Raw genomic sequence first — 11,475 nt, 5'->3', positions numbered from 1 at the left:
GTCGGGCACAGCCGAGCGGACACTGCCCGCGCAGCGTTGGTGTTCGGCGTGGGGCGTCCCATGGCCCCCATCCAGGCCTGGGGACAACCTCGTCCGCCTCCAAGAGTAGGGCGGTGCGGGCAGAGGGGGCTTGCGTGAGGGTAAGGGGAGCATTTTGGCTCTTCCTTCCTTCAGAGTTTATAAAGTAGGGAGACTTGGGGGGTGCTCCCTCCCAGGGTGAGTCTGGCGCCCCCGCCCCGGCCTGTGTGTGCGCGCGCTTTCGCTGGGCCTCGTGACTGCCGGTGCCGTGGCCCTGTGTCCTGTGTCCTCAGGAGTAAATAAAGCGGTGGGAAGGGAGGCGCACACAATGGTCTCGGCGTTTCTGGGACTGGCTTTCTGAGGGCGGGCCTGTCTCTGCCGGCCGGAGCCCCCGCCCCTCGGAGCTGCTCGGAGCAGGAGCAGCCTTGGGCAGAGCCCGCGAGGGGGAGAGGCTGAGCTCAAAGGAGTTTGGGCGGCCAGGTGCCAGGCCACGCCTGGAGGTGACCAGTCTGAGGCCCTCCACCCTCCGTGGCCAGAACCAGGCTAGAATCTGGGTGTCCCGAGCCCAGCGCCCTCACAGCTCATCTGTGGTCAGCCTCATCTTTGAGTGGAGGTGACTTCTTGGGACCAGAGCTTTGGCTGTGTTTGCTGGGAACGGGGTGAGATGGGGTGGACACTCAGGAGGGACCCACGGTCTAGTGGTGGCACAGCCTGTGCAAAGCCTGGCATGGCGCATCCACTTGGTCAACTCAGTGGCTGCCGCAGATTTTCAGATTCTAGCATCTTGCATTGTGTTTTTCAAGAACAAGGGGCGTTCTGGGTTTGCAGAGCTGATGCCTTGTACCGCTGACCATCTGAGTCTTTCAGGGGCCATGCTTATTGCAGGGTCTCCCCAGATCTCCTTTGTTACAAGTTGCCCTCTGGCCACCTGGCATAGCGCGGCCCTCCTGTAGCCCTCTCTACCCGGGCATCACCTCCACAGCTCCTCCTTGGGCCATTTCTTTCTCCCGAATGTCCACTTGGCCAGTCAGCAGTGGGATGCCTTTCCTGCAGGCACTGATGGAGAAAGATGCTGCCCCCTTCAGGTCCTGTGCTCCCTGCTCTTCTCTCTTTTGGCCTGTGAATTGGGGTCTTTGCTTTCATTCCCTGATACCAGGCGCTAAGTTGAAGGTGGGATTTATGGTGAAAGTAGGGATATCCACCTGGAGTCCTTTGGTGGCAGCGGAGGCAGAAGTTTGGTGTGGTGTTGGTCTTACCATCTGGCACAGTGCACTGTGGAGGCTGCTAGTGCTCCTGCCTCTGGGTCCTTGTGTGTAACTCCATCTGGTGGCCTCTGGGTGCCTCCCAAGTCAGCTTCTGACCCTCAAGTTGTATCCAAGACAAGGGCCTCATTGAGAGCATCCTGGTGCGATGGTTGGAGGCCCTTTGACTCTGGAAGAAGGTTCCTCAGTCTTGGGGAGCAGGGCCTCTGTTCTTCTAGTTTTCTGTGTGCGTCAGTCTCCCCCATTGTGTGTCCTGAAAACTTCAGCTGGGCAGTGGTTGGGCCCTAGAGCCTGAGGCATCCCGGGTAGACGTGGTGGGAATGCATGTCCTGCCCTGTGCGTGGCCTGGATGTGAGGCCAGCACCGCCCCCTTCAGGCATCCCTCCCTGGGCCCCAGGAACTTGGAGTGGAGTTGGAGAATGGGGAGGATGCACACGTGGAAGGTGAAGAGCCTTAAACAGACAGACAGACGGTGGGACATGGGAAGGTGCGGCTGGGGAGGAGGGGAGCATGGGACACGGCCCAGCCATGGGTGATAGGAGCGGGCAGCCTCCACGTCAGGGCAGAGTAAGGTCACTTCTGGCTAACGGGGAGTGAGGGAGGAGGCGGACCTTGAGTGGAAGTAGGAATCTGATTGCAGGAGGAAGAAGGAGAGCTTTGCAGCCAGCCCAGGCAGCACTGGGAGGTTGGAATGAGCTGGCCCATTGGGGGCTGGGGTGTGGGGAGGGGCCAGGCACCCTGATACACATGTGCCAGTCTGCTGGAAGTATCTGGGCGCCCCTCGGCTGGTCTGGAGGAGTGGGAGGGGCACCCCTTTGCTTTCCTAGGGGAAAGCCAGGGCCTCCGATGGGGCGTCACCTGGTGTCCAGGCTTCCCCGGGGAGGTCGGAAGGGGAGGAGGAAAAGGCCAAGTCCTCTGCGGCGTCCCCAGCAGTCCGGGTTCCTCCCTGAGGCTGGCAGTCCTGAAGCACGGGTAGCTGCTGAGGGGTGGAGGCCCTGAAGGCCACCCCCACAGCAGGGCAGGCTCGAGCCATGGAGTCTCTGGGTGATTTTCCAGCCAAGCAGTCGGCCCACCCTGGAATCCAGCAACTGGGTGGGTGGGTCAGGCCAGAGCAGCGCACCCTGCAGGGCAGAGGGGCAGCCATCTCTGGGTGTGTGTGTACGAATTCTGCAGAAGCCCCACATTCTGGGCATCTCTCCCCCCCTCCCTCCCTGGACAGCACCCTTCTTTTTGCTTTTTTATTTTTATTTTTTGCCCAATTCTGGTGACTGAACCTAGGAGGCTCTATCACTGAGCCACAGCCCCAGCCCTTTTTTATTTTTTTATTTTGAGACAGGGTCTCCGTAAGTTGTCCAGGATGGCCTTGAATTTTTGATCCTCCTGCCTCAGCCTCCTGAGTTGCTGGAATTACTGGCTTTTTATCTTTTTAATTTCCAGTCTGTCTTCCCCCTGCCTCCCCCTCCCCCTTCCCCATAAACTTCCTGCATCCCTCTTCAGCCCCCCGCCTTCAAGGAAGGTCCTGGAGCTCTGTGGGGACTCCCCACGTAAGGGCAAGGAGAACGTTTCCTATTTTGTGATGTGGTTTGGACCTCCCGTCCCACGCCTTGGTGATATTCCCCTTCTCTGCAGTTTCCTATTTTCCCACTTCCCGGCACAAAAGGCCTTGAGGTGACTGTGGCACCCACCACTCCCTGGTGACGCATGTCAAGAATGCTGACCTTGTCCTCTGTCTCGCTCGGGGCCAGCGGAGGCACAGGGCAGTTGGGTGGCGTGCTCCTTGGCGATTGCAGGCCCGATCTGTTATTGCAGACACAGTTACAACTTGGGTCTTTGTGTAAGGAGCCCTTCCAAGAGCCGGCTGCTGGCCTCCTTCCCTCTGCAGCGTTTGCCGTAACCAGATTTGCACACCCAGAAAGAGTCCCCTAAGTAAGTCCTTGATTGTTGGAACAGACCTGGCCTGAGACCCAGACACTGACTTCGGAGCTGGGTGGCATTGGCCCTTGTCTGGGGCCCTCTACTGTTCCCCAGGGAGGACCCTCTAAGCTGTGTCCTGGGAGCTGTGGTGGCTCTGCGCCCCAGCAGGAGAGCCGGCCAAGAGGGCAGGGGAGGGCTCCTGAGTGAGAAAGGATCACGCAGATACCTCTGGGACATGGGTGCTGGCAATGCCTGGATCTGGGTGCCACTTTCTTCCAGGGAGGTGGCTTCAGACCTGTCCCTGATTAGTATCAGTGGGGCTCCTGCATGTAGCTCCTGTCTCTTGAGGCTCCTGGGAATACGGTCTCCCTGTGGTTTGCACCTCTGAGGCTGACGGTGCTAGTGAAGGTGCCCAGCAGGACCTCGTGGAGCTGGGGATTCTGGGTGGGTATGCCCTGCAGCTAAGAGGAGCGGGTGTCTTCCATGGACCCACGGCTGTTGGCATCGCTGATGTAGTGCTCTGTGTGTCCAGAGCCTGGCACAGGCAAGCCCGCCACCCCACGGTGAGCAAGCTCTTTAGGTAGAGGGGGATGCAGGCACTGCTGTGATGGTCCTGCAGCTGGACAGGGGGTACCCTGGCCAGACATCTCCGGAAGACAGGGACACCATTCTGAGGAGATCTATCTGGAAATGCTTTCTGGGGCCTGCGTCTTTCCAGGGAGGTTTTGAGAGTCTGGTGGGCATCCGGAGGGAGAGGCCTTGCAGGGTGGTGGGCAGCCTGCTCTGCTGTTGGAGAACCGTGGGCCTCGGGTAGGCGTCCGACCCACTCCAGCGCCTCTGCTCGCTCCTGGGTTACTGGGGCTGTGGACGGCTCTTCTTGCTGGGGGACTCAGGATGCAGACAGTGGTGCTGAGCAGGGTTTGGAGCGTGGCTGCAGCTGCTGGAACTGGACAGCTAGGTCCTGGGTGATGGGAGGTCACCTGATCCCATAGGCTGGACAGCATGGTCACCACTAGAGATGGCCAGTCCTGCAGACTTGGAGAGGCTGTGGGAGGGGGGTTGTCTCTTGCATGCAGCAGATTCCCAGTCTCCTGGCAAAGCTGGGGGACCCCTCCTCCCATGTGGCTGACATTCTGGGGTTCTCTCCCTGGAAGCTGGGGTCATGTGGGGTGCAGGGTTCCTCTCTGTCCATGGACAGACGGACTACGTGCCTGTTTCTATGGCCCAGTGCTGACAGCCGCGGGGGCAGGCACCAAGTGGCTGGACTCTGAGGAGAGCAGAGGCCTGCAGACGGAAAAGCAGGAACCTGGGTCAGGAGGCGCGGGGGGCCAGAGTGGCCCTGAGCCGGGACAGACCACCCTGGGCCAGTGGGGAGTGCAGGGGCTCTGAGGCCAAAGCTGGGTGCTCCTTGGTCGCCTCAGGCCCATCTATCGCAGAGGCCTGGGGAGCCTGGGCCTGGGGTGGGGGCTGAGGAACTTGGTGCCAGCGCAGCGCATTGTGTGTAGTGGCACTTGCTCTGCCATGCTCATGGTGGGGGGCAGGGGCCCCTGCCTGCGGGATAGGCATCGCCAAGGGAAATACGAATGTGCAGGTGTGTGCTCACCTGTGGGAGCCGGGGTCTCCCAGCCTGGTGACTTGTGGTCTCCATCCACTGCTCCAGATGTGCTGGGCCCTGTCATCTTGGTGGCAGGGGAACAGAGCTGGGGTCCCCTCCTTTCTCCACCTCCCACTTTTCGCATGCCTGGGAGCGGGGAAGGTCGCCGGGGTTTGGCCCGGAATCTCGTTACTGCCCATTATCCTTTGTGTCTCAGTCAGTGACCCTCACTCTGGGCGGCTGGGATGGCCTGCTGCTCTAGGAATCTGGGTTGACCCCCAAACCCAGGACGGAGTCCTGGGCACTTGCCCCTGGCTTGGAGGCCTCCACGGCCAGCGTTGTGCGGGGGGCCAGCGTTGTGCGGGCAGCGTGTTCTGCAAGCCAGGCCCTCAGGATGTGGTGGCGGGGGGTGGTGGGGTGGGCCAGGGGGCCAGGCTGCTCTGCTGGAGACCTGTACTGGGCTGGGGCACCTCCTGACTCATCCCAGAACACCCAGCTTGGAAATAGTCTCCGGTGCTTTCTCTTGGCCCCCGAGGCGGGTGGCTAAGCAGTGGCTCTCTTTCCAAAGCCCTCTTGGTTTTTCCCAAATTTGGAGGCTCTCTCAGCTGCTTATGAGACGGAATGGTCCAGAATTCTCTGGAACCCAGTCCAAGAAGCCCAAGGACTTGTCATCCCTCCAGCCAGACAGACCCACCAGTTGGCCTCTGGACACCCCCAGGCGCCTGGAGGGCATTTCTGGGATCGGGCTGTTTAATCTGGTCTGGACAGAGCCCGGAGGCTCCGCTCAGACGGGACCAGCAGACGTTCTAGAAACTTCCAAGTTTGTTGTCATTTTTGAGAGTGCTGCCAATGCCCAGAAATTTAGATGGAGGGACAAGAGGATGACCTCGGTTTAGCGGGGAACATAAACAGGGAGCCCCCAGGCATCCTACACTCTGCTGGGGCTGGCGTAGGCACTGCGGGGACCAGCGGCCAGCACCCTGGGGAATGGCCCTGGCGGTCAGGTTGAGAGCCCATTCCTTCCGCCTCTTTGTGCTTTTCTCTGTCCACCCTTGCCCCACGGAACTCCTGGGTCTCTCTCTGCAGTCCCCCTTAGTGTCTCTGGCCTAAAGTCCAGGAACTCAGGGGACCTGGCCTCCGGGGCAGTGAGACCTTGGAGGCCCTCGCTGCAGCCTTCCTGGCAGAATCGCCAGCCCCTGCCTGAGGTGGGCGCCTTGGGTCGCCGTCTGGGTGGGGGTGGCTCTTCAGCTTCAGTGGGGCAGCCAGCTGGCCTCTCCCTGTCCCCTTCCCCAGGGCTTCTCCCCTGAGGGCCTGGAACTCTCTGGAACCCTTTGCGGCCTGCATAAGGGTTTGTGGGTTCCCGTTTTCTGGCCTCCTGGAGCCCAGCAGGGGGCTGTCTGCTGATCCCCTGAGGCAGGGCCTGGGAGAGACCCCCTGAGAATGGTGGGAGGAGCCGGCTGGGCCAGGAGCCCCCTCTCTGCCTCCAAGAGGTCAGTGGATGGACCAGTCTCACTTTCTTGTGGCAGGAGGAGAGTGGCCGTCCCCGGCATGGGGAGTCTGCTCAGATGGGCCTCCCTGCCAGCCCCCGTCCCCTGGCCCAGCCTGGAAGAAGTGAGGTTTCTGGTTCTGTTGGTGATGGCTGGTCTGTGGGTTCCTAGCTTTCCGGGCCGGGTCTCGCCCCTTCCTGGGGCAGGAAGCCGGCTCTAAGCAGGCTACTAGCCCTACTTTCCACGTGGGTGGGCAGTTTCCCTGTGCGGGCAGGCCAGGCCCCTGCCCTGGGTCCCTTAGAGACTGATATTATCTGTAGTAAAAGCGGACAAGTTTTCCTGGCTCCACACCAGGCCTGGAGGGGCCGTGTTCCCTGCTGTCCCCTGCCTGCTGTCCCCTGGAAGGCCAGGAATGGAGTTCTCTGGAAGTCAGCTGGGGCTTGGTTTTTCCCCTTAGCTCAACATGAAGTGCCGACTTCTCTTGCCGTCGCTCCACTTGACTCCTGTGCAGAACCCCGTGTGTGCCATACCCAGCACGGGTGCCCCCCAACTAAGGCGCCCCCCACGTGGACCTCCCCGCCCTGGGTCCTGCTCCCAGCTTGTCCAGGGGGCCCCTGTCCAGGGATTCAGGCTCTGCATCTTGCTCCTTTCCCAGAGCCCCAGGGAGCCTAGAGGAACGTGGGTGGTGCGGAGAGTTGGGTGGGCAGGTCCCTGGCTTAGGTTAACTCTGTGTCACCTGAGCGGGGGCCGGGGACTGGGGCAAGGGCAGCTGCAGTTTGCAGTGGGGAGCCTGGAGCGCTGGGCCCTCAGGAAACCTTTGAAGAGCTCCTCTGGTTTTTATTTTCTGGACTAAAGAAGACCCTTGATCAAGGGTTGGGGGCTTGTGGTGGGAGGAGGGGCTTCGTTCACCCCGGGGCGGCCCCTTCCCCTCCCTGCTGGGTGACTGTCCCCACCTGCCTACCCAGCCCAGGGAAACCAAGTCTTGGGGCAGCTGGGGGGCAGGATGGGGTCACTGGTGAGGGAGCAGCCCTCCCCGCAGGCCCACAGTGAGGTCAGGCTGGCACTGTTTAAATGATGAAGCCAGGCTCCTGCACACAGCTGTCAGGAACCCCGGAGCCAGCTGTGGGTGGCTGTGGCCTCCCTCTCCTCTTGTGTTCTTTGTCTCTGACCCAAGTCCCAGCCCTTCAGCTGCTCCTCCATGGCTCACAGGCGCCTGCTCTGGCCAAGCCCACCCTGGGCAATCAGAACCACTTCCTTTGGTTGAGCACCTACTTTAGCCCTCCAGAGAGCCCAGCAAGCTGGACGCAGGCAGCCCAGGTCCTATGCCCCATGCCTGCAGCTGGTGTCACTGCCGCTGTGGCCTTCTGCTGGCCCTGCCTGGTGCCGCCCTCTGCTGGCTTGTCTTTGCTGGCTCCTGCTTGCCCCTGCATGGGACAGCCAGGCTCCCAGGCCTGGGGTCTGGTGGGTGGCGTCTGCCTCCGTCGGAGAGACCAACATGGGTGCTCAGGGCTTAGTAGGCTTCCCACAGAGAGGGCTCCCTGCTCTCGGAGGGCTTCGTGGGCCACAAGGGCAGCGTGTGGCTCAGCTCGGGCTTCACTCTTGTCCACACTGCAATGTTGGGTGAGTCCTTAGCCTCTCTCTGCCTCGGTCCCCATCTGTCAAATGGAGACAGGAGTGCATCCCTGTCTGTGGGTGGTCCTGAGGGTCCAGAGGTGGCCTGGGTGAGGACTCAGTAGTGCTCCGTCAGAGATTCCGTGTGGCGAGTCCTTCTCAGGGGACAGCAAGGAGCAGGCCTGGCTGCTGCCCCAGGAGGGTGACCGTCAGCAGGAGGAGGGCCACAGCTGCTGCCGGGCCAGGACCCAGGGCAGGGAGGTTCGCGTGGGGGTGGCTGGGGTTTGCTCTGCCCCCGTGTGTCCTGTAGTGGGTGGGGGACACCAAGTGCACGGTGCCAGCTTTTATCGTGAGTCTCCCAGGCCCTGCTGTGGGACCTTCTCTTTCTGAGGTGACACAGTTTTGGGACCCTGTGACCGGCACACCCCCTCTTTCCCAGCAGTGCGCGTCCTTCAGTTGGTGACTGCCCGGGGGGCTGAGTGGTGGTGGCTGAAGCTGGACATTGTCCTTGGGTGACTGCCAGGAAGGTGGGGGCAGACTGGGGCTGCGGAGCCGGCGGCCCCGGGGGTCTCTCAGCAGAGCTGCTTCTGCTGAGTGTCGCGTGGGCTGCTTACAGGATTCCCAGAGCGGGGTGGTCTCAGTGAGGCAGTGAGCCCATGGGAGGGCGGGGTCCACACCTGGCTGCCCCCACCTTCAGCCTTCCTCAGCTAGAACCACCAGGAGTGGGGGGGGGCCGAAGTCTTTTTTTTGCGGTTTTGGGGATGCAACCCAGGCCCTCGCCCCTGCAGGCAAGCCCCTGCCCCGAGCCCATCCCAGCCCCAACAGTCTGTTTTTAACGAGCTCCTGAAATGATTGTGACACCCGGCTGTGAAGGGTTGACCTGGATCCGGACTTCAGAGCTGCAGAGGAGTCCGGAGGAGGGTCCAGGGTGTGGGGTCCTAGCCACACCGTGTTCCCTGGAGGGGGAGGGTATTTGTCGAGGTACCGACGGTTTCTGGGTGTGCGTTCGATCCGTCCCCCACCTTTGTTTTCTGCCTCGCGCCTCCGATGCTTTTACAAGAAAAAAGCAACAAATGTTATTTTTAGAAGTTCATTGTCAGAAAAATTACTCACCCAGACAAACCTCTCAGCTTGGCATGAGAGAGCCAGGTGCCCGAGACCCAGCTGGTTCTCTCCAGTTCCGGGTCGAGTTCTGGGTCCCGTGATCCACCTTGGCTCGGTGGTGCAGGCTGTGGGGGGGCCTCTGCGGGCACTGCTGCCCATGGCAGTTCCGTCCACAGGAATGTGGACTAGAGCTGGGTCCGCCACCTTGACCCAGAAGGGTGAGCCTCTGGCCCTGCTTGTGCACTGCTGGCCAGACCCCTCCTGCTGTGCGCCATGTTTGGACCTGGTTGGTTCAGGATCAAGAGCGCACGGGAGCTGGTGTCGGGGTGCCATGACCAGGACAGAAGGGACCTTCAGCCCAGCTCTCCAGTCCTCTCCAGGAAGCAGAGGCCAGAGAAGTCGTCTGCCTGGCTCCAGTGGAGCACAGGTGGCCTTGTGACTCCTCCACGCTATGCCTCATGGCCCCCTGGTTCCAGCCAGTGCTCAGAGCTCCTGACTCTCCTGCTGGTGGAGGGAAGGGCCTGGCAGCCTGGGGGCTTCAGGGGATGGAGCTTTGGAGGTGGTGATTGGCAGACCTGGTGTCCCTGCTGCCGCAGGCACGTCAGATCATGGGGCTGAGGGTGCCTGGGTCAGCCAGAGGGGTCTCCGTACAGAGGGTGGGAGCTTGCTGCCCACTGCTGTTTCACAGGGCACAAGCACAATGAGGGGTCATCTGTGGATGCTGTGTGGCCTGGGACGGGTGGTTACCTGTCCGTGGGAGCCGAGCAGGCAGGAGCCAAGCCCTCCCTCCGTCCTGCCCCGGAGGCTGGCTCTGGGCCTCCCCTCTTGGAAAGAAAGCGAGTCCGAGGGAGGTCACTGAGCCGGGCCTCTCTGTGCTGCTGGGGACACAGTGTCCCCATCCAGGAGAGGCCTCAGAAGCATTTTCTCCAACCTTTGGTGGTGACAGCCGGGTGCTCAGAGGCTCAGAGAATAAACCCAGAGAGAAGGGAGTGAACTGTTCACCCCTCGGGGTGGGGACCGGGTGTTGAGGGCCAGCAGACGAGCAGAACCACTGTGTGAGATGTGGAAGGGTCTGGGGACAGCGGGACCCACCCGCGAGGCTCCAGGGCGTGGTAGCTTTGGGCAAGGCTCAGCAGAGGGAACACGGGCACACCCCCCCGGGCTCCGACGGGCAGCGCCCCCCACCTCGCTGGCTCTCGGCACCCCATCTTCCCTCAGCGTGTGCAGAGGTCCCTCCAACCTCTGCTCCATCCTTTCTGTGTCTCCGCGTCTCCTGTCCTTAACAAGAGGAGGGACGCTTGTGACTGGGTTTGGAGCCCACCCAAACCCAGGATGGTCTCGTCTTGAGGTCCCTAAGCGCGTCTTCAAAGGCCCTGTTTCCCCCTAAGGTCACTCAGGTGCCCAGTGGTAGGACTTGGACATGCACTTTAGGGCCACTGTTCCGTCTGTGGCAGCAGCTGATCTTGGGGGATCAGAGTGTTCGGGGCTTGGGGAGCCCCGAAGTGGATTAGGAAATCGGGCCCGGACGTGCCAAGTTGTGGGGCTTGGGTGGCCACTGGCCGCCTGGCCTGCCTAACAGGGCCAGGTGGTCCTCCTCTCTCTGACCCTTTGATGGCTGCTGCCTGAGGCGGCGGCTTGTGCTGGTGGACCAAGGCCCTTCCCCCTGTCTACCTGCCCCCTGCAGAACCCCGCTTGGTCCAGGCCCCGAGGTCCCTGCCGCTCTCCCTGGGAGAGTGTGTGAGTGGGTCTGGGCACTCATCGTCTCTGTGGGCAGATCCCTGCCACGTCCAGCCTCTGCCACTGCGGGGACATCCAGCCTCTGCCACTGCGGGGGTGTGGTCCAGACTCCCCTCCCCAGCCTCACCTGCTCTTTGTGGGTGTCCTTGGATGGCTTTGTGGGGTTTCCCAGAGCTGTGAGGGGAGCCAGGAGGGTCTCAGAAGGAGGAACCCCGGGCCTTGCCAAGCCCCCACCCCTGGGCCATTTGGAATGCCCAGGCTCTCTCTCCCTGGCAGCCCCTTCTGGAATCCTCTCAGTGTCCAGCCGTGGCCTGTCCCACGCAGCCCTCCATCTCCTCCTTTGCGTTTCTGGGACCCCCTTCTTTGGCCACCCCCTCTAGTTTTTATAGCCCACCCAGCCCTCGAACTCCGACCGGTGAGGCTGGCTGGACAGGCACAGGGCTGTGCGCTCACAGTTCTGTCCCCACCTCCGCCGCAGCGTGGAGAGCATGGGTCTGCTCACTGAGGGCTGGCCCTGCCCCTTCCCTGGCTCCGAGGCCGGCCGTCCTGGGCGCTGCTCTGACCGGAGCCTGAACTCCGCTCCCCAGGGTCACCGTCCCCTGTAATTAGGTCGCAGCTCATACTGGCCTGGGCCTCCAGGCCACAACACAGAGCCATCTGGCCCTCGGTGCCCCTGGCTGGGTGATTGATGGAGGCCTCCACCTGGCCCAGGGCCCCTGCTGTCAGGCCTTTTTTTTTTTTTTTTTTT

At 61.7% G+C, this 11,475-nt stretch overlaps 1 protein-coding gene across 6 annotated transcripts in view; it reads left to right on the top strand.

Moving 5' to 3' along the window:
* Positions 1 to 11,475, top strand: part of Septin9 (septin 9) — a 140,038-nt gene that overhangs the window by 53,014 nt on the left and 75,549 nt on the right. The gene's annotated exons all lie outside the window — the stretch shown is intronic.

The sequence above is a fragment of the Marmota marmota genome, unplaced genomic scaffold, assembly GCF_001458135.2.
Source record: "Marmota marmota marmota unplaced genomic scaffold, marMar, whole genome shotgun sequence".
In the NCBI taxonomy this organism is placed as follows: Eukaryota; Metazoa; Chordata; class Mammalia; order Rodentia; family Sciuridae; genus Marmota; species Marmota marmota.
The sequence above is the reverse complement of the archived record's forward strand: the minus strand, read 5'-3'. Positions and strand labels throughout refer to the sequence as shown.